Below are 23,829 nucleotides of genomic sequence, written 5' to 3' on the forward strand. Positions count from 1 at the left end.
AGGATAAAATATATGTAGTTTGGCAGAGAGAGAGAGAGATAATAAAGGAATAAAAATATTCAGGATGTATACTGAAAAACAAAAACTAAGCTCCACATATCTAATTCCCTGGCTAGAACCTACTACAGAAAATACTGACCCTATATAAATTAATATCTATAAATTAATATCTTGTATCATAGATGGATCCACATAAACATCAACATCTCTTAGCATCTCTCCTTCATACCATACAGTTATACATCATGTCCTCCCACAGCCCAAGTGTCCATGACATCACTGTTATATTACGGGAGAGAACAAGTAGATCAAGCAGTTGTTTGCTCTTCACAGAAACCTTAAGATTTGTGAATAGGGCTAGGATGTAGACTGGTTGGCAGCATCTTTTCTCAGCTCTGCACTCAAAAGATATTTCTGACAGGAATTTTTAAAAACTAGATATTGTAGACAAACCTATTTTGTTGAATTACTTCTACTAATATCACTAGAAATCTACAGTGCAAAAACTTTGGCTTTAAACATTATTTTTTCCTGTCAAAAACAAGAAGGAAGGTATCTGAATCTACTGAAAATGAAGTTTTCTAAGCATACCACACAGGACCAGACAATGAAAAAGGAGATACAGTCTTTATTAAATGCTATACAAGACTTGTCAGTGAAATTTGACAAAATGAATACCAAACTGGACACTTTTGAGGAGAGATCTACAAAACAAATACAGCAACTACAAGGAATAATGACGCAACAGAAGTCTCAAATAGCTGACATAGAGAAATCCTTAAATGATACTGAGGGCAGACTCTCAGAACAAGATCTTCAGCTACATTTTTTATCACAACAATATGCTTCATTACAAAATAAAATAGAGGATCTAGAGAACAGGTCCAGACGAAATAACCTTCGCATCTATGGGCTACCAGAGAAAACAGAGGGAGATAACATGGTGACTTTTCTTACTACCTGGTTACCAGAAGTTTTAAAATTGCCTGAAGCTCTTTCTTATGGAATTGAAAGAGCCCACAGATCCTTAAGAGCTGCTTCATCAACCATCAAATCAAAAAATCACCCGAGATCAATAATAGTAAAGTTTTTTCATCACAGGACAAGGAACTTATTTTAAAAACAGCATGGTCAAGTTCTCCAGTTAAATACAAAGACAACATAATCCGATTTGATAATGATTATTCTGCTGGAGTTATAACTGCAAGAAAAGAATGTCTCCCTCCGATAAAGGAATTGAAAAAAAGACAACTTAAAGTCCACTTGCTGTTCCCTGCAAGAATAAAAATATTTTTTACTGAAGGTCCTAAAACTTTTGATACTCTGCAAGCAACAGTTTCTTATCTTTCAGCTAATAAAACCTTGGATAATGTGGAAGAAATGGATTTCTCCCAATTTGGGGTTAAGCGTCACTTAGAAAAAAATGAATGGAGCACTGCTGACAAGAAGAAGAAATGATAAAAGACATATGAAAAACACAAGCATGATTGCCTTTTATTTGCTCTGTAAGGCAAAAAAGTTCTTTGAAAGCATTCATGCTTTACACATGTGTCAGTCTTTGAAACAATATAAATACAAAATAAGCAGGACATTTTATAACTAAAGGAAACAACCATAAAGAAAGCAAGGTAACATATCTTTCTCTATTACAGTGTAAATACTTACAGTCATGATTTTTCTAACTCTAAATGATGTTTAGATAGTTCATTTATAAATTACCTGCCTTTTACTGCTAGTATAGAATATGATGTATTTACACTGACATATTAATTTGGTGTGTTTAAATGAGCATGATTCCTTTTTATATTATTTACACTAAGCTGCATGAAATATCTAAACTGATGTATTTAATACACATAATAATATATAAAAACTGATAGTAATAACTGTCAAAAAGTGCCTTGAAAAGTAATTATCTATTCTTTGATGCTAAAAGTGCCTTTTTGACTAACAAACAACTGTTTGGCTTGTATATCTGCCCTTAATGTTAAGAAAACTAATAGAAGTTTAATGAGCTGGTGTTCAGTTTTAAAAAAGCCCTAAAAACTTCACTTACTTTGTTTTTGTCTTCACGCCATGGTCACGAGCTGGGAACTCTTATTTTACCACCCCTGAATGAAGGTTCTTTAGTTAGAATCCATTACAGTGTGTTAAACCTTCTAACAGCACAAAATGAAAGTAAACAGTCATGAGTGATGTCAGCACTAAAACAAGACAGTATGGGTGTGGTGTCAGCTCCTAAGCTACTTAAAGTAACCAGCACACTATTTATGAGATGGCAAAGTGCTTTTACAGTTTTAACAAATATTAAAAGTATACTGAAGTACCTAATGAATTTAGAAGGTATCAACACATACATGACATTTTATTATATTGTAATAGTTGTTATTCATTTTGAATTGTACACATAAACAGCACACAAAGCTTAAAAAGAAGTATATCACTTGGAAGAAACTGTATGAATAGTTAACACATGCAGACTTTACTATAATCTTTTCTGATAAGATCACCCACATAAATTACTATAATTTAACTTAATTTTATAAAAATTTAATATATTTAAGTCCTTGACTGGAACTATATAACATATTTGTAAACACACTGCAGCTAGTGTACTCAACCTTAAGGATAGTAAGTCAATTAAGGTTCATGAATGTAGCTATGTGTTATTAGGCATTTTAAGGGTAAAAAGGAGTTGCTGTTTAATTATCAAGATACTCTGTAAATATTAAATTGTTCAAGTAGCACAATCATTAAGCAGTAATGAGCAAGAAAAAGTCTCAGACTTGCTTATGATTTTGTTTTATATATATATATATATATATATATATATATATATATATATATATATATATAGGAAAGAACTGCTGAATTATAAGTATGCTTTTATTAAAGGCAAGTTATATTAATATTGAACATCCTCACTGAAAATGAATGGTTGTGTAGAGACACAGTAACTCCCATTATATAACCAAGGCTAAAGAGATTGTCTTGTATGTCTAAATTGATCAGCCTTGAACCTTAGATTGCAAATAGACATGCAACATACTTTTACTTATAATACTGAATATATATTATATAACATCACAAACGCAAAAACCATTGTCAGCTACATCTCATATCAATCAGCATTAAAATATGATTTGAATAGCATAGGCATTTACTAACATATTGCTGTTGGTACCTGATATGCATATAAGTAACAGGTCTAATTTCTGTCTATGAAAGTAAATACCAGGCTGTGTGCATTTGTTAATTATGAAACAAGAGTGTGCTATCTATTCTTTTTAATATCCTATAGGTATGTACTTGTTAGAGACACACACATGCTGCATAGCTGCTAGTTACTGCATATTCATTAGTATATTTCTGACTGCAGTGTTATAAATATATGGTGTGGACCACTTGAGTTGAGAATATGTCTCTATATTGGGCATGTTCTCTGTTTGAATGTTGTATATTATCTATAATATGATATGGAGTACCCTCACTAAATTCAAAGAAGCCACAATAGAAACAAATATTTATTAAAAATGGAGAATAGAAGGATGAAGAGAAAAATGAAGGAAAATGGTTGATGGTCATATAAGGTTATCTTTTCCTGTGTATGTTGAAGAGTTGACAGTAATAAATACCAAACAATTGTGTTATAGCATATTTAAAGCCTACTTTGCTTCTCATATTTTCCAACCTTTCAGTTATAATGCTGCAGATAAATCCTGTAATATCATAAGGAGTATGAGTTGCTATTTGACATATGACATATGTGGTACACTAGCGATGAAATATGCCAGTGGCACTAATAAATATATAGGAATTGCTAAGAAATATAGTCTTAAACTATATAATACCAATGCCAAAAACAAATTAGTAGCATTCATACCACTAAAATATGACTTTTTGAATTAAAAGAAAACTATAAGATTACTGATAAATGACAATACAAATGTAACATTATATTTTTATTACGGATACTTTCTGATTTAATCAACTTGTGGCATGGTTAACTGATGCATATAATGCTTAACATTTTTTTTTTATGTATGTATGCATATATGTGTGTATGTATGTATGTGTGTATATATCTATATATATGTGTGTGTATGTGTATGTATGTATATGTATATATGTGTATATATATATATATATATATATATATATATATATATATATATATATATGTGTGTTTATACATATATATATATATATATATATATATATATATATATATATATATATATATATAGGTAGACCATTACAATAAATTTGATACCTATGAATGCCACTCACACTATAAGGGAGATAGACAGCAAGCATATTATTTTTAAGATGCATAACCATTATTGCTACACAAAAGATATATTAAAATAAAAGATTTTCCTTTACAACTTAAACAAAAACCAAATAGTTAAGTATTAAATCTATGTATAGTTGTGTTGCCTTAGTGTTTTATAAAATATTAAAAATAGATAAAGACTGTATTTAAGTAATCTGCAAAGACAGATACATGTATATTTAAAAGATATATAAGATACTTTTCATTATAAAACTACCATATGGTGGGGCCGGGGGAGGATGCTGAAATGCAGACTTAGAGAGATCGCTTGAATGATTAGATCATTCAAGGATGAGATGTTTTTTCTCATGGAGGGGTTTGGTGGTTGTTTATCTTATATTGTTCTCAGTTATGATCTTGTAATTTACTGTTATTGGATGTCTATAATCTATGTAATACTGTTGGAAGAAGAAAGAACAAGTCATTCTCTTCATGTACACACATCTACACATTGTTACGAGTATATGAATATGGATAAAAGCAAAGCTAATATAAATCCAATTGCAAAATGTATATCTCTTAATGTAAATGGTTTAAATAATAGCTGCAAAAGGGGAAGTCTTTATAGATATTTAAAGCTATGTTTAGCACAACTAGTATTTTTACAGGAAACACACCTTACACAGGAAGACATAAATAAAATAAACAATAAAAATTATACAATACTAGTAAGTTCCACCTATAATCAGAAGCGAAGGGGAGTAGCAATTTTGTGGAAAAACACTACTTTAATGGCTAAAATCATAAACACGTTCCATGACAACTCAGGAATGTTTTGTCTAGTGACAATATCTATCAATGAAATGATATATACATTAGTAAATATTTATTGGATACCAGAACTAGGTGTTAGAGTGGCCAAACAACACTTAGAAGACATTGTACAATATACCAAAGGCAATTTTACCATAGCTAGAGATTTCAATTGCATTATAAAAGAAACTGACACAAATACTAAAACTACACGTAAGAGATCACCTTTAACAAAGTTGTTATCTGAGTTTGTTGAAACTTTTAATATAGTTGACATAAATGAGTATGCTATCCCAGATTCACTATTCTTTACACATTTTTCCCATAGACATAATACATACTCTAGAATAGATAGAGTGTACATAACAAAGGATTTAACCTCTAAATTAAATAAAGTCAAGACAATTTCATGTCCATTTTCGGACCATAACACCATAACGTTTGAGATAGACTTATGTTTCAAGAGAAGGATATAAGTAACAAGAATACCATCTTACATAACAAATCTCAAAGATTTTAAGGAATTTTATATTAAAGAGACACAAACATTCTTAGATATCAATCTTACAAAAGATGTAACTGAAATATATATATGGGATGCATTGAAAGCATACCTATATGGAAGAGCGGTGGGATGGTATAAAAATAAACAAAAACAGTGGAATAAGGAATTAATGGAATTACAGTCAAAAGTAGATAATTTAAAGCTTGATATTCAAAATGGAAACCAACTTAATAAAAGAACTAGAAGATACTAATAAAAAATACTCAGAGACTCTACACCACAAAACAATGATCAACTTAGAAAAAATTAAACTATGTTACTATTCAATGAACCCTAAAAACCAATGAAGAATAGCAAATAGGACTAAAAAGATTATTAAAACAAATCAAATCAAGAAAATACATAATATAGAAACCAAAAAGAAAGTATCTGATTTAGAAGGAATACTAGAAGCTTTTAGGCTATTTTTTTCATAAACATAATAATCAAAATGAGAAAACAGAAACACATTCAGCATTGAAAGCTTTTCTCAAAAACAATGTTAAAATTAGGTTATTAGAGGAGCAGGTACAACTAATAGATAAACAAATAACAATGACAGAACTTAAAGCTGAAGTAAATAAGCTAAAATTAAACAAAGTTTCAGGTACAGATAATATCACCCCAGAAATGTTTAAATTACTATCAAATGAGACTTTGCTGTTGTTATTGAATGTCTTTACATCAGTTAAAAATGGTAAAGACATTCCTCCTTCTTGGAAGTACACATTAATATCACCAATTCTGAAACAAAATAAAGATCCCAGTGAATGTTCATCATACAGACCCATTTCACTTCTTAATATAGATTATAAAATTTTTATGGCAATACATGCTGCTCGAATAAAACAATTACTACCACTTTTGATAGAGGAGGATCAAACAGGTTTTATAAAAGATAGGAACACTTATGACAACATTAAAAGAATTCTTTCCTTAAATGATTATATAAATGTCACAAAAAACAAAATGAATGTTATTAGCTTAGACATAAATAGCGCATTTGATTCAGTGAACTGGGATTATCTGTGGTTAGTTTTAGAAGAATATGGCTTCTCAAACAACTTCACTTTGTTAATAAAATCATTATATGAAAAATCATTGGCTTATATAAAACTGGGATATTGTCTGTCTAAATCTATTAAAATAACTAAGGGCACAAAACAAGGCTGCCCTCTTTCTCTGTTATTGTTTGCGCTAGTCATTGAACCCTTAGCAAATAATATACGTATGGATAAAAATATTGAAGGAATACAACTAGACAACAGCCTAGAGCTTAAAATTCAACTTTTTGCTGATGATATTTTAATTACCTTAAAAAATAATAATAGCAGTTTAAAAGCATTATGGGACTCAATTCAAAACTTTCAAAACTTTTCAAGTCTTAAATTTAATGAGAACAAAATAAATGTATTGCTTATAAATACTAATAAAAAAGATCTAAATAAAAAATACCATAAATATATCTCTACCGATAATATAATTAAATACTTGGAAATTATAATAACTAACAACCTAGATACTACAATTGAAACAAATTATAAAGAGGCCTTAAATAATATTACAAATCTAATACAAAGATGGAATAAATTCTTCTTTTCAATGGAAGAAAGGCTTTATATAATAAAAATGATCATATTTCCAAAAATTCTTTATGTCATACAAGCTTGTTCTTTGCCACCAGCTAAATCACACCTAAAACAATTAAATGATTTAATGGTAAGATTCCTATGGTATCCAAAAAAACAAGGATAGCTATGAAGTATCATCTAGATGATTGGGATATAGGTGGCATAGGTTTACCAGACATAGAAATATATTTGTATTCATCCATTATTAAAACAATATCATTATGGCTAAATACAAAATATACATCAAAATGGAAGCTAGTTCATGAGAGAATCTGGTTAAAATCAGGATTTGTAGTAGCAAATAAGTATACAGATTTCATACCAAACAATTTTCTATGGCTGATGAAGGAATATATGATGATACATAAGAATAAAAATATAAGTTCCAAATACATTACTTATACATTAAAAATTTCTAAAATCTTATTAATAGCAATCCTGATATTAAAGCATGGTCATTTCTTTTATATCCAGTAGCGTACACACAAGGTAATATAATAACATTTAATATGGAAGTAGTCAACATGCTTAAAGAAAAGGGATTAATATACTGGCATCAATTGCTAAACTCTGGAAAACCTCTGACAATAGACCAGATTAAACAGAAATTAAATATGGAAGATAGTTCGTGGTTACATGTACAAGAATTAAGACAGTATATATTAAGCAAACAAGAAACAATGCAACCATCAATAAGACAAAATGTTCCTAACCTTATAGAACATATAATATTACTAATGAATCAACCCATTACTGGAAAGGAATACTTATCATCTATTTATAAAACAAACAAAAAATAAAAATGCATAATAATGACAAAATATGGAATTATTATAGATCAGTTAATGGACATGTGCCAAATGACAGAGATAAAAAACTAATTCTTCTCTCTCCAAAGCAGACATCACTTTCATTACATTGGAGACTTTTTACATGGCAATTCATACACAGATCTTATGTAACCCCTCATAAAATGGAACTTATGTTTAAGAAAAATATTGGCTGCTGGAGATGTGAATTATCAATAAAAGCAGACTGGCAACATATGTTCTACGAATGCCATTTGATTAAACTATATTGGGATAAAATAAATTATTTTCTGCAAATGGTATTCAATGATAAATTCCAGATTTCCAAATCTATTATTTTGTTTAATGCACCTGTACCCGACTGTGTGCCAAGAACAAAATATGTAATCTTATGGACTCTCCTAGCTATTGCAAGGAAGAACATTACATCAAACTGGAAATCCAAAGCTTCTCCAACTTTTAAGCAATTCATGAATATGGTGTCAGCAGTATCGCAGTTGGAAATGAACACTATTAAAGGAAGAACTACATCATTATACGTAGCATGGCAAAAACTAACTGAAATACTGGAGAATAATGACTGCAGCAGATTATAATCAGGAAACAATTGTATAGAAAGTCAATTATATGTCAACAATAGACACCCTTGTAAATACTTTATTTTGATTTTAATGTTTGATATCTGTTTAGAGGTTTTAGCCTACCTTTTTAAATAATTTGTAAATACTTCATTGTCATAAATAACCTGCATTCATGTTTTCTTGTTTTTGGAAATTAATAAAAATATTTAAAAAAAAAAAGATTTGTGAATACACATTCATGTCTGCTTCCATTGAATCCTGAATCCACCCTGGAGTTTCAGAAATATGAATATCATTAAGTATAACAGCAATTTCATTAAAAAAATGCAGTCTCTGATCTTTCATCTTTGTTTGTTGCATTAGCAATAGGAGACAGCAAGTCTGAGCCCAAACACACTTCAAAGAAATGTCCAGAAAGACAAACATTCATACATGAGAAGAGCACTCTGACTGGCAGATGAACAAAAGAGGAAAAGAAAAATAATACATTACATTTTAACTGTTTCCTTTAGCCTAGCATTACATCTGGCTTCACAATTGTTTTTGGTTTAATTTGGCATTACCCATGGCATCACACTATGCATATTAAAATATTCTTTCAACTTGTATATTTCCCATTATACTCAATTATGATCTCTTGTAAAACATAAAAATGGAAACTGGTATAAAAAATTGTTGTTTCCACTAAAAAGTACCAGCTGCTGTGGATCAGTAAACCACTATCTAGCTAGTGTCAATTTCTCCAGATGGAGGTCTATTGAGCCAAAGCTAGACATAAAACCAATCAAGATGGCAAAAATGGACTAAGAATTTTTATATTAAATCTATATTCACTGATGAGATGTGGCTTGGAAGTAGACAGCATGACTGTAAGGAAGAAAATGGCTATTCTATTCATCTAGGGGATGAGGCTGAAGGGCAGTACAGTGTAGTCATCTTGGCATGAGATCCAGAATAAACTACTCAGGAATGGAAAAGACTACAAATAGTGTGAGAATCCTGGTGAGAGAGAGCTTGACAGAGTTTTCTGAAGGCAATGATGGATGTAATGAGACTCAGTGACAAACTCATGGCAATCAGACTCTAATGTAAAGATGGGGCAGTCTTCATTCATGCTAAACAGCAAGGCTACAATGGAGAGGAAAGAAAGCACACACAAGCAGCAGCTACAGCACATCCTTAATAAAGCCAGACAAAATGAGTTGATCTTGTAAATAAATGGGTGACCTGAATACTCCAAGGGAACAGATGGATCCAGCTCTAATGACAGTCTCAATACACATGGCTGGGGGAAAGGAATAATGAAGGAGAGCGCTTTCTGGACTTCTGTCTCATAAATGGCTTAAGGGTGGCCAACATATGGTTCACTGCAAGAGACAATCACAAGATCACATACAGCAATGTCCAGCATGCAACTCAGGCAGACTTCGCAAGGAAAAGGTTTTGACATTGAATTTGAAATTGTAAAGTCATCACAAATGAAATGACCAACCTTCAGCATAAACAACTGATGACCAGAATCAGCTGCAAGCATTTGTCAGAAAAAGCTCTAAGATCAACAATATCTGGAAGTTGACTGGAACAAAAGCACTGGAGTTCAAAGAAGTACTCATGGTTATAATACCTCAGGAAGAAGAAGATATAGGTGGAGCAAAAGAAGAACTGAAGCATCTGAACACATCCTATGTGAAAATGACAGAACATATCTGCAGTCCAGTTAGTTGTGGAAATAAAGTTCATAAGGAAAGCTGGTGATGGGATGCAAAAGTCCAAGAAGTTATCAAAAGAAAGAAGGAGTGTAGGAAAACGTGGGCAATGGACCAAGTTAAGAAGCAGTACTAGGTCAATAACAAAGAGGCTAAGAGAGCAGTCACAGTGACAAAGAAGAAAGCATCAAAAAACTTCTGCCAGGCTCAAGAAAAGGACTCAGCAGATGACACAAAGAAGCTATATTAGGATGTGAAGCAATTACAGAAAGAAAACAAGGGCAGACAGTAAATGCCATTCATGTAAGATGCCACTGCTTACCAATACAGAAGGCAAGCAAGACATTTGAAAGGAGTACTTGAAGAAGCTTTTGAATGAAGAAACCCCCAAAAAGCTTTACTGCAGAATGTACAACCTGTGATGAAAGAAGAAGGAAAGAACTCCATAAAAGAAGTATGAGGGTCATGCTGCTCAACACTAGAAGTCTAAATCTCAAAATGCACTCACTCAAAGCACTCCTTAAAATAGAGAACATCGACATTTGTGCTGAAACAGAGACAAGGCAGCAGAAAGCACCCCTACACTACCAGGCTATAACTCATTCCAAACCTTTCAGCCTCGGAACTTGGACCAAAACTCCAAAGGTGGTGGTGTTTCCATATTCATAAAGGATGCACACACCTCTAGACTGGTAGCCCAACATAACACATCTGAGATACTTCAGGTGCAGCTAACATTGGGTAAGACAGTAATTCAGGTTGTAGCCTGCTATAGGTCCCCAATCCTGTCCCAAGACTCACACTCCATGTTCCTAAGCACCCTGAAGAATATTAGGATCCAGCCTAACACTCTCATACTGGATGACTTCAACTACCCCTCCATTAACTGGGAAAACTACTCATGTACCAATACACTTGCCCAATGTTTCCTCGAATTCATTAATTCCAATGCCCGAGACCAACTCATTCTTACCCCCACTAGAGGTAGCAACATCCTTGTCCTGGTCATTACTAACATGGGCTACCATTGCTCTACACCAATAGTCAAGTCCTCCCTGGTTAGAGCTGTCCACAAACTAATCACCTTGTAAATCCACATCCCTCCACCCACCCACTCTCACAAAGATAACCACCATGAAAAACTTCTCCAAAGCTAACTTTGGGCTCTAAAAACAGAGGTGGCTAACTTCATGGCACCCATGCAAATGGAGAATAGTTGCATGACCGCTGAGTCATAAATGAATGCACTGTATGAACACGTACACAAAAGCATGGATCTCACCATACCCAATAGAACCAAGATGCTCTCCTCCAATAAAGAGGAAACCAATCTGGTGGTCCTCTGCCATAAACAAACTTTACAACAGAGGTTGTGGAATAAGGTAAAGTCCCAATACTGGAAAAACTCCCTTATCAGCCTCAACAAAAAGTTGAGATCCCTCATCAAATCCTCTAAAGCTAGCTATGAAAACAGAATTGCAGCAGATAGTAAAGACAACCACAAGGCCTTCTATAGTTATGTAAAGAATCTGCACGGCAATACCCAGATTTGCTCTGAGCTTCTGCACAATGCTACCTCCTATACCTAGCAAACAGATATTGCCAATAAACTGGCCAACAGATTCAGTGCCAAATTTACACCTCCCTCCCAAAGGACCAATCACAATACCAGTAGAAAAAAGGTACCCAGTATTACTGCTCCACAGGTTAAAACAGCACTGTCCAAGGCCAAGAATACAGCTTCTATGGGACCTGACAATATCCTTGGCTGTGTTCTACATGAACTACAGAGTGAACAGACACCTCACTTGTTAAGATCATTGCCATATAGTGAGTTTATAAGAATTAAAAGACTTTGCAATAATAAGGAATATTTAGAAGTTGAATATAATAAGACTTTAAATATGTTTATTCAGAGGGGCTATGAACAAAAAATGGTAAGTGAGGCTTTGAGTAAAGTGAGGAAGATGAATAAGATGTATAGTAATAGAAGGATGAATATTCAAGAAAACAAGCAGGCTGCAGAAGAAAATAGCTTGTACATGGTTATGACTTATGACCTACTGAGTGATAAAATAGTTCCCATTATAAAACAAAATTGGGGCTACTTGCTCAAATTTAAAGAATTTGCTAAATTATGTACCAAACCTACATTCTCTTTTAGAAAGGGGTGTAGCTTTAAGGATAGATTAGTACATAGCAAGTTCCAAACCCCTAGTTGTAGGGTACTAGATACTTTGCAATTTTTAGGGACTGTTCCATGTGGAAAATGTATTTCTTGCCAATATGTTATACGATGTTTTCAACATATTAATGGGAAGAAATGTAATGTATTATCGATTTTTTGCTGTACTACTGAATGTATTGTTTATGCAGTAAAGTGTCCGTGCAACAAGTTTTATATAGGGGAAAGTAAAAGGGCTTTCAAGTGTCTGTGCAATATGTTTTATATAGGGGAAAGTAAAAGGGCTTTCAAGTGTCCATGCAACAAGTTTTATATAGGGGAAAGTAAAAGGGCTTTCAAGTGTCTGTGCAATATGTTTTATATAGGGGAAAGTAAAAGGGCTTTCAAGTGTCCATGCAACAAGTTTTATATAGGGGAAAGTAAAAAGGCTTTCAAGTGTCTGTGCAATACGTTTTATATAGGGGAAAGTAAAAGGGCTTTCAAGTGTCTGTGCAATACGTTTTATATAAGGGAAAGTAAAAGGGCTTTCAAGTGTCTGTGCAACAAGTTTTATATAGGGGAAAATAAAAGGGCTTTCAAGTGTCCGTGCAATACATTTTATACAGGGGAAAGTAAAAGGGCTTTCACGCTTCGCTTGCAGGAACATGTGAGAGATATAAAAAACTGCAAACTTGAAAGCCCAGTAGTGCAACATTTTTTAAAATGTCATAAGGGTAACCCGAGTGGTTTGCAGGGCACTATTTTAGAGAAAACTGAGAAATGTAATTATTTGGATGTTAAAGAGAGATTTTTATATAAAGAAGCTCTCTTTATTTTAAAATTTGGAACTTTAAATCCTGATGGTTTGAATGCTTATTGCAATTGGAAAGTGCTTATTTCATTAATCGATGCTGTAATTAACTGGTTAATAGATGCATTTGATTGTATATATAGGGTGAATTAAGTATGAGAATTTATTCCATTAAAAGCAGTGAATGCCGATTGGACTAGACTGTCATATTTAATTTTATTTTGCTGCTTTGCTGCTCTTGTGAGTGTGTTGTTCAGTACCCAGTATTACTGCTGCACAGGTTAAAACAGCACTGTCCAAGGCCAAGAATACAGCTTCTATGGGACCTGACAATATCCCTGGCTGTGTTCTACATGAACTACAGAGTGAACAGACACCTCACCTGTGTGCCCTGTTCAATCACAGCCTCACCTCAGGCTTTGTCCCTACCAAATGGCGCACTGCTACTGTCATCCCACTCCATAAAGGAGGAGCAACTACATACTCTGGGAACTATCGCCCCCATTAGCTTGATGAGTCTGATATGCAAAGCTATGGAATGCATCATCATGGACCTAATAAACAAGAATATAGGGAATCTCCAAACTCTGGATCCTACACGGTTTGGTTTTGTGAAGGGTAGATCATGCCTGCTCAACTTAGTCGACTTCTTTGAATCAATCACCAAAGCTATGGATGAAGGCAAGGTGGTTCATACAACCTACCTTGATATGGCCAAGGTACTTGATAACATTCCCCATGCAGGAATCATAGAAATACTTACTAAGCTAGGCATCAACCCCTATATCACTAGGTGGGTTGCAAATTGGCTCACAGATAGAACCCATAGTACGAAAGTAGCTGACTCCAAATTTGATTGCAGACCAGACACGAGTGGAGTCACACATGGTTCGGTCCTGGGTACTCTCCTGTTTAGTATCTACTTCTCTGAAGTCCAGGCCAACATGAAGGGACTCTGGCTGACAAAGTTCACAGATGATTGCAAGTTGGGAGTTATTATTATCTCCCCAAGTGATGTTGACATCCTACAGAAAGGCCTCACTGAGACCAACAACTAGTGTCAGTACCATGGCCTTAAGCTCAGTGCTAAAAAATGTGTCATCATCCCCCTTGGGAAAAACCCGGTTCCCTTGAATTATCACATCGATGGTAGTCCACTGAACACAGAAGGCATTATAAGAGATCTGTGAACACAGGTTGACAGCAACCTCTCTTTTGACCACCACATTGCCACTGTGGTCAGAAAGTCCTTCTATGTGGCACATCTCATTACTAAGGGTTTCACATCTAGGAAGAAAGAGGTCATTGTCTCCTTCTACCCTTCCCTCATTAGGCCAATCATTGAGTACAACGCCCCATTTGGCATGTACCTCACTAGACACCTGCAACAACTGGAGAGGCCACAAAAGTACCTCACAAAGTGGATCTTAGGCCTTAAACACTTGTCTTATATGGACAGACTCAAAAAACTCCAACTATTCTCTGTCTCATATCGCCTATTAGAGGTGATCTCTGCTTGACTTACAAAGCCATGCCTGACCCAGCTCTGTTAGAAATGCTTACATCTAAAGAAATCCAAATCCATCCACCCCACACACTCCAGAGACCTCAATCTCATTACCATAATCAACAGAACATGCTGGAGGGACAGGTTCATAACCCAGAGACTGCCCATGCTATGGAATAGACTTCCCATGCATGTCAAGCAGAGCACTTCACTAGCCCTCTTCAAGACAAATCTTGATGAGTGGATGGAAAATAGAAAATTCACCCCGGGGATCACTCCAGTGGCTCTACTCGACAGAGGTACTGGGAATTAAGGTTGGGTGGCACGATGCCAGGGTAATCCTGTGAGTTACGCTTGTAAAGGCTCCAGGGCCATTAGTCTAGTACACACCTATGAACCTATATGGGCACCAAGGAAAATGATGTCAGGAAAAGCAGTAGGCTCAGGTGAAGTCTCAGGAGATATGATCAAAAAATGTGGTGCATTAGGGGAGAAATGGTTCTGGGGTTATGCATTGTGGTCTGCAGAGAGGCAGTCATATCTCGGACAACTGGAGAATAAGTATTCTATTAATAGTGCACAAGAACAAAGGGGACATTCACTATGTGGGAAATACAAAGGAATTAAACTCCTATCACACTGCATAACTGCATAGAAATTCTGGAGATAGTCATTAATAAATAAGTACACAGAGTAGGTGGAATGTAGGATATGGGAGATGAGCAGCTCAGATCCAGATCAGGGTGCAGCATAACCAAAACAATGCTTGCAATGAGAAGAAGAAACTGGAGATGAGGAAAGTTTTTTTTTTTTTTTTTTTTTGCAGGGGACAAGCCCCCTTTGATATGCAAATGAAGGTTCTCTGGTCTAGCCACTATTTTGGAAAATAAAAAATCATTTATACATGAGTCATACTAAAACTCTGCTACAAGGAGCTGTTCTATCCTAAGCTTCATTAGTTCACATTTGAACTCATATGCATCCATTCTGAAAATGCAGTAGGATGCAGGGCACATTTCAGGGCCATCCACTGTAAAGACAAAAGATTTATCAGTCTAAGGTACTGCTTTTTTATTAATTTCTTGAACTGCTGTGTTTTATAGTTTCGTAGGTTTGTATGTTAATAGCTGAGTACTAGGCAAGCAATCTGCAGACTATCAGCAACAGAAAATATGATAAGAACTCAAAAGAACGCAACGCAAAAATAACAAAAAAGCTGTTAATTCAACAAAGCTTTCAGGTAAAAAAACCCTTAATCAGTGTATAAAAGCAGCACCTAGCATCTTCACTTTATATAACACACAGCCATCAGTTAGTCAGGTAAAAAAAAAACCTTCATCAGTGTATAAAAGCAGCACCTAACATCCTCACTTTATTGGTTGAGCCTGAATGCAAGTAAGCTGTTTAACCTCAAAACTGGGTCTAGCAGAGGTAGATCTCAAACTTAGTACATGATCTATTTCTTGATCAAGTTTGTTGCTGTTATATCCTCTACCAAGGAACTCCTGCTTAGTTTCATTCATCTGTAGACGACATTTGTTTGTATCAGAATTTAATTTGTTTATCCAAATAAATTGACCCTTACTGATTCCTTTAACTATATGGGGTGCATGCATACTAAAACTATGTAGAAACCTGTTCCTATGGACAGGTTTCTTGTAAACAGTAGTTTACATATTACAGCCATCAAAGTCTATAGTGATAGCCAAAAAAATAATGCCCTCAGGTGAGCAAGTCACAGAAAACTTCAAAAATTCTGTGCTAGAGTTTAAATATACCAGGAATTCATTCAGTTCAACATTATTTCTATGCCAAATAAAGACAAGATCATCCACAAATCATTTAAAACACTTCATTTTTGAATAACATTTTACAGGCCCATTATAAACAACCTCATTCTTCCATTTATCAAGCACTAAATTAGCATATGTATTTGCAACGGGTGTACCCATTGCCACCCCGTGCAGTTGATGGTAAAATTGGTTGTCAAAGGAAAAGAAATTATTGCTAAGGACTAAATCCAGTAACTCGCAGATAGTCTCTATCTATCTATTAGTATAATTGCCATTGCTATGCATGAATTCTCTAATGGCGTTTATGCCATAAGTATTTGGAATTGTGGTAAACAACGGTTGTATATCTAAAGTAACCATTAGAAAACTTTCATCTTGGTTCCTTCATGAAAACCACTCATATAAATGATTTAAAAAGTCATTAGTATCTTTAATAAAACTTCTGACGTTCAATAAGACACCTGATAAACTTTTGTAAATACATGGAGATAGGCTCCGTAATCTACCCCCTGCTGGAGAATATAGGTCTCATGGGGGGTGGAGTTCAATAGATTTATGTATTTTGGGTAGTCCGTATAGTATAGGGATCTTAGGAAATGGAAGATTAAAGTAACTTAATAATTCAACAGAAATATCATTCATAGCCTGCAAATCAAACACAACAGCATGGATAATGTTTATATGCCTATTAATGACATCATTATTAACAGACTTAAAAGTATTAGAGTCTAAAAATTTAAACATTGCATCATAATACAATTTCATATTCATTAGAACAACAGCACCCCCTTTGTTGGCCTCGTTTATAGTAAAATTCTCATATTCAATCAACTTTCTAAGAGAGGCACACTCACCAACTGATAAATTGAAATATTTGCAAAACAGTTTCTTTTCATAAGCTTCCCTTATTTGAAGTTCACAAATACTATGAAATGCATGAACTACTTTGGAATGAATATACTAGATCTCTTACATACATCATTCTTACCAGACTGTTTAAAAATTAGTTTCAAATTCACATTGCGAATGGACATTTTCAAATCAATCAACATTTTGCTCAGTCAATAGTGGCAGGAATAAATTTAAGTCCTTTGTCAAGCAATGAAATGTCCGATTTAGTTAAAAAAAATCAGATACGTTAACAACATTATCACATTTTATAAGCCCGACTTTATTGTGTAGTATACTGTCTTTTATAATCACAAGTGCCCCTGGCTCATTACAAATGTTTACAGTACTTTTGTTTGTCAAGGTTTAGTTATTTTTGAAGCACTCGTGCTTCTCCACTTCTTCCGTTGGGTCGAACACCCTCTTGCGTGCTCACGTTTCTTGTGCATTACAGTTTCGGGTAATTTAAAATAATAAAACACATCAACCACTGTGTTAAGCAATAAGGCACAGACCAAGAACTGGAAACAAAAAGGTTTAATCCAAAGCACACCGACTGAGCGCTTTTACCAGTGAACCTGGCTTCATCAGAGTCGTACAAACATACCCAGCATCACAACACTTAAATATCCATTACCCTACACCAATTAATTAATTATCCAATAAAAAATTAATCAATTGAAGTTTAAAACATAATTCATACACTATAAAATGTCTCTCAAAAAATTTTTTTTAAGTAAAAACTTTATAACAAGTGATAGGTTGTGATGCTATATCCGTTGATGAGAGTGGTGTGAATGACACTAAGAATTTTAACATAGCATCACTTTCAAGTGTTGAATTTTCTAATAAGGATGGTTGTAGCATTACAGTGACTGGGACATCTGAGGTCATTTGTGCTTAACACAGTGGTCAATGTGTTTTATTATTTTTTTCTTTCTGAGTTGGTTCCTGCATTGGTTCCGGTTTTTGTTGTTGGACTTTGTTTCGACCCAGTGTTTGGTGGTGTTGGCGTGGTGTGACTGGAACATGGAGAGTATACTTAAAGAACTTACCACCGTTTTGGACAAGCTTGCTAAAGCGTACAATGAGGAGAGGTGTGGGAATAGAAATGTTTTGGGTAGCAGTCCCACTGATTCTCAAGTGGAGCTGCACACCATGCACTCGCCTAATTCCATCACTCCTGGGCAAAGAACGAACAATTCCACTTCTTATAGTGGAGCGGTGGGGAATTCAAGGTCTAATGGAGGAGTTGTGGCTGTTTCTGAACCAGCTCCGTCTACTTCCACTGTTGATGTGACACAGCGACGCGACTTGACTTCCTGGTTTGAGGCACCGGTGTTTGACATAGGGCCTGGTGCATCTGGTGTTTATTATGGTCGGGACAACGGTAGGGAAACGTATTTTCCTATACTTAGAGAGCAGATTTTCAAATATGAGAAGCTCTGTACGAGGTGCAGGGCTATGCAACTTGACAACTTATTTTTGACCAAATCCAAGGAACTTAAGCACATACCTAAAGGACTACGTATCTGGAAGCTACTGATGGGTGTAGACCTTGAGTCGGAAGCTTGTCAGGAATTGATTGATTTATATCAGAAAACAGGTATGGAACTACTGGATATTATTTTACGTAACAATGAAACTAAACTTGTCAAGTTACGTGAGGAGATTGACAGGCTTGACTTTAGTATAACATCAGATTTACTGTTTTTTTCAATATAAAAATAATTTTGATAAGGTGGCAAAAAATGTTGAAGCCTTTGTCAACAAAAAAAGGGCTTTAAAGTATAAAAAATTGGTCAGAGACTCTACAGACTACAAGAACAAGGTTGCTTACCCTCCCGGGCGTAATGGGAGCAGTTTTGTGTCTAGAATAAATACTAGGGCTACCATTGGTAGTGTAACGGGGAACCGTATGGAAACTTCTCAAGATGAGTACGTTTTTTTAGATCAACCTGTGTTGCCACGCAGGTCGGAAAGGCTACAAAGCAAGGGGCCACAACATGGGAAAGTTCAACATCTAAGCCCCAGGAAAAGGGGGAGGAACTATCGGGAGGATATGTGATTAATGACTTTAAAGTGGACTTTGATTTATGTTGTAATATTGACACCCTGTTTGATAATGACTGTAACCTTTCTAGGTTGTGTGATAGTTCTTGTACTATTGATGATGACGGAAATAAAACTTCCAGCTCTCCACGTTGCTATAAAACTTCTTAAATTTATTAAGTAAAACAAACGAAAGGTTAGCGCTTTCACGTATATTACTATACGCTTCTTCAGACAAATTAGATATGGAAGCAACTGCTTATTTATAGAGGCATAGCCAGTAGAATTAAACAATTAATCAATTAGAAACACAATTGGAAATCATTTAAACATTGTGATACATTCTACAGAGAAAATGCTTTTTAAAGATGTAGCACTAAATACGATGTAAAACATTCATACAGCCTAAGTATATGCTTAAAGGCAAATAAAAAATTGTTTGAAGATATCAGACTTAAAAACTAATTATTTAAAACCACATTATCTTCCTTGTTCTTTGCTTGCAAGATAATATTACAAGTTTATAATGCATTTAATCAATAATTCCTTAGAAACTTTCGGGTAGTTATTATTGCAACCCATGAAAGTTAAATACAAAATACAAGGAATACTCATCAAAATGCTTTAATATATAAATATATAAATATATATGAACATAAATATATAAATATATAAAAATAAAAATATATAACTATGCTAGATGAATAAATTAATCAAGTACAAATATAACCATATGAATATATATATATATATATGAATACATTCATATGATGAAATATTAAATAAAATATTAGATAGGATGACTCCAAATGGTTGAGCCTTCAAACTAGTGGAGATATGCATTAAATATTTTGTTAATAAAGATGAAAAGATATATAGATAATGAACAATTCTTTAAAAATATTAAAATATATTTTCCCCGTGATGAACATATAGGGTACTATTGATGATAGTGAGGTTGATTTTGAAACAAGAATTTATGAACAAGTGATAGATTGTGATGCTATGTCTGTTGATGAGAGTGGTGTGAATGACACTAAGAATTTTAAAATAGCATCACTTTCAAGTGTTGAATTTTCTAATAAGGATGGTTGTAGCATTACAGCGAATGGGACATCTGAGGTCATTTGTTTGGAAGCTGTTTATACACATGGTACTTCTATTGATGACAATGTTTTACTGGACGACGTTCGAGGGGGCAGGAATGGTGTGGGGTCAGACTCATCTGGTTGCAATAATGGGGATATGACAATATGTATGAAGCATGAGATTTTAAAGGAAAAGGGATTTACAATTTATAACTACACTGATTTAAATATGAATGAAACTTATTTTGAATTGTTCAGTAAAGGCATCAATTTTGTGCCAAGTTATAGGCTGGATATAACACAAGTTTTAATCAATTTGAAACTATACATGAGAAAGTTGAATCTCCGACTATATTTTTCCATGAATAGACCTGGGGAAGCTACACATTGTAATGACCAAGGTTCAATGGTTCTTAAAAGAAAAAGTATGTTTCCACCACCTCCCAATGCAGAAATTAATGCATTTGAACAGTTAGTGGAATATGACTTCAGGAGAATTTGTTCTCAGAAGTATATGGTTAAAGACAATTTGTCTATTGGAGAAAGAACGGTTCTCAATGAGTTTATTTCATCTAAACAATACAGATGTATGAGGCCAGATAAGGGATGGGGTATGGTCATTATGCATGGTACTGATTATAGTTGTCAAATGATGAAAATATTATGTGATGAGAATACATATGTTAGAGTCTCAAACAACTAAGTCAACAGGGCCTACCAGAAGATTGACTTGTGCTTACTGGATGCGTTATACCAAGGGGTGATTAATGAAGTTGAATTTGATTACCTTTCGGTTAAGTTCCCTAGAATGCCAAGATTATTTGGGATACCAAAGGTGCACAAGGGGATGGAACATTTGCAATTTTGGCCTATTGTGTCAGCTAAGGGGTCGAAGCATTTGTGGATTTTTATTGTAAAAAAGCATTAATTGATGCAGAGCACATTCTCAAAGACTCATAGCATTGCCTAGAGAGGCTTAGGGAAGTAGATTACATGAAGGAAAATACTTTTGGATTTTTAACAATTGACGTTATTAATCTTTTCTCTGTTATTCCGCATGGACAGGGACTTGAATTATTCTATAATAGTTTATTGACAAGTCCTAGCTTTGATATAGAGAGGACTGAATTATGCCATGACTTGATGGAGCTAATATTGTGCAACAATTATATAAAATTTGAAGGAGAAATGTATCAACAGTTAACTGGAGTAGCGATGGGAGCTCGCTGTGCCCCAGTCTATGCCAATTTAGTTCTTTTGGCATGGGAGAAGAAAAATATATTTGAATCTAGATTTTGTAACAATATATTGTTGTACAATAGGTTTCTAGATGACTTGTTAATTTTGTGGAAAGGTGATGAGGAAAGTGTAGTGGAATTTGTTACATATTTAAACAACACCACAGACTTTCTCAAGTTTACATACAATTGGAGTATGAACTTTGCAAATTATTTGGATAGTAATATTTCGAAATCTGAAACGGGATTAACAAGTACCATTTATACGAAACCAAGTTACTCGAATTCCATGTTGCATTATTCAAGTTGTCACCCGCTACATCAAAGGAAGGGTATAGTAAAGGGCCAGATGGTGCGTTTATCCAGGCTCATTAGTGATGATGAGCTTTTTAGGAAGGAAATATTTATACTTATAGGGATGTTCCTTGAAAGGGGTTATCCTTTGACTTTGTTAACCAGTATTAAAAAAGAGATTTATAGGAAAAGAATGAACAAATATATTCCAATTTTAAGAAATATAGGTCATGAAATAACAGCTCTGGAGAATAATAACAACAATACTATAGGGGTGGATGCTCCAAAGTTTATACTTAAATATAATGAAAAGACACCTGAATTATGTGCAAGTCTCAGGGGTTTATGGGAATATTTCCTGAGTAAGGACACCAAAATGGTTTTGGGTAAGGCCCCTGTTATTGTTTTTAGTAGGGGTAACAACTTGAAAGGTATGCTAGAAAAGACAAGTAACAGTTATGTGAGATCGTGTATGGGTAAATGTGGGTGTTGCAAGGGATGTAGATATATTGCTGAGGGAACATATTTGTGTGTAAGTGGATTTAAACGTACTATTGCTTGTCCGGGATTGTGCAATTGCAACACTAGGAATTGTGTTTACATCGCTTCCTGTATGTCATGTGAGGCTTTCTATGTAGGCATGACCACTAGAAGCCTCAAGGAAAGAATTAGAGAACATTGTAGTTCCATTAGAAGGAAAGATGAACACAATGCTCTGTATTTACACACTAAAGGTTGTAGTGACTTTAAAAAGTTTTTATTTTTTATAGTGGATCGAGTGAAATCTGATGTTATTTGTGACATTAGCAACAGTGTTGCATTGCTTGAGATGGAATGGCAGATCAGGTTGAACGCTACGAGGTTCCCTGGTCTTAATGAGTGCATTTCTTTGAAACCTCAGTTGAAACATAGGGCCTATGTGATTTAAGTGATATTAACAATATGATTTGACATTTTATAATAGATAGGTATATATTTTTACACATGGATGTCCTTGTATGTTCTGTCAACAATATTTATGTATAGGTTAGTGTTTTGTTTTCTGTTCATAATTATTTTTCAATATTTTAGTAAGTGTTTTATATGTGTGTACACTTAGATTAATTTCATTAGGATGATGTTATTAAGTGTATTAAGACATCTATCAAATATATTGGTGGCATTTTTATTAGATTAATAACAACTTCAGTGTTATAAAGTTTTTACTTAAAAAAAAATTTTTGAGAGACATTTTATAGTGTATGGATTATGTTTTGAACTTCAATTGATTAATTTTTTATTGGATAATTAATTAATTGGTGAAGGGTAATGGATATTTAAGTGTTGTGATGCTGGGTATGTTTGTACGACTCTGATGAAGCCAGGTTCACTGGTGAAAGCGCTCAGTCGGTGTGCTTTGGATTAAACCTTTTTGTTTCCAGTTCTTGGTCTGTGCCTTATTGCTTAACACAGTGGTCGATGTGTTTTATTATTTTTTCTTTCTGAGTTGGTTCCTGCATTGGTTCCGGTTTTTGTTGTTGGACTTTGTTTCGACCCAGTGTTTGGTGGTGTTGGCGTGGTGTGACTGGAACATGGAGGGTATACTTAAAGAACTTACCACCATTTTGGACAAGCTTGCTAAAGCGTACAATGAG

This window comes from Protopterus annectens, chromosome 11.part0, assembly GCF_019279795.1.
Source record: "Protopterus annectens isolate FY-2018-M chromosome 11.part0, PAN1.0, whole genome shotgun sequence".
In the NCBI taxonomy this organism is placed as follows: domain Eukaryota; kingdom Metazoa; phylum Chordata; order Ceratodontiformes; family Protopteridae; genus Protopterus; species Protopterus annectens.